A 1096-nucleotide genomic window follows, 5' to 3' on the forward strand; every position below is an offset into this window, starting at 1 on the left:
CCCCCCCCCCCCCCCGGGGGGCCCCCCCCCCCCCCCCCCCCCCCGCCGAGGCTTCTGCTCCCTCCAAGGAGGCAGCGTTGCCACGGCGACCACCATCACCTGGCAACTGAGCCGCGTCCTCCCGGGCCACCTGCCGTCTCTCCTCTGGCTCTGGGGAGGGACGTGTGTCCAGAAGCCCCCTTGTCTCAGAAAGCCCACCTGCGGGGACAAGACAGGGAGACTGGGGCGGGAGGGGACGGGCGGAGACCCAGCTGGGAGAATCAGAGGTGGAACCCTCTCCTGCAAGGCTTTCATTTTTGTCAAAATTGGGAACAGCAGCTTTGATTTATGGGCTCATAAACATAACATTGTAAAGAAATGTTTTTCAAACAATACAAGAAAGTATACAAACGCAGGTTAAGACTCTCCCTATCTCCTCTTCGGTGACATCATGGGGCCATCCGTCTCTAGGTGCCGGACCGGGAGGTAACAGTGGACGTGGTTTTAACAAGGGTCACCCACCGCACGGCTCGCCCCGTGTCCCCGCTTAGCACTGCGTGTGGACATGTGTCTGGGTCAGCGACTCCACTCTCTCACCTTGGCCGCTGCCCGGGCGTGACTCACTGAGTGTGCCCAGAACTCTTGCTCAGGACGAAGCCCGGGCACTGGGCTCCCAAGATCCAAGACCTGGGGCCTGAGTGGGGCTCACAGGCCGCCGGGGAGGGAGAGCGGTGACCGGCACACCCACGGCCCAAAGCTAGGAAGGAACAGTCCCTGCTCCGAGAGAAGGGGCGGCCTTCATGGGGCGGGGCTGAAAGGGAGGAGCGGGCACGCTCCGCCCACAAACCAAAGCAGGCTTCCTGGAGGAGGCCCTTTTCTGGAGGAGATCAGGAACACACATGGGAATATGGAAGTGAAGGCAGTGAGGAGAGAGGGAGGGACTGGTGCAGCAAGGGCCCAGGCACCCTGACCTGCCTGCTGGGGGAAGGCTGGAGGCAGGGACTCCCAGGGGCCTGGGATGGGAGGACGGGAGGAAGCAGGGAGAAGGGGAGGCAGAACAGGAGAAACGGGGCGTTCGTCAGCACTCAGCCAGGCGGGCTGCTCTCCTCCTCCTTCT

Source organism: Panthera uncia, chromosome B4 (assembly GCF_023721935.1).
Source record: "Panthera uncia isolate 11264 chromosome B4, Puncia_PCG_1.0, whole genome shotgun sequence".
Taxonomy (NCBI): Eukaryota; Metazoa; Chordata; class Mammalia; order Carnivora; family Felidae; genus Panthera; species Panthera uncia.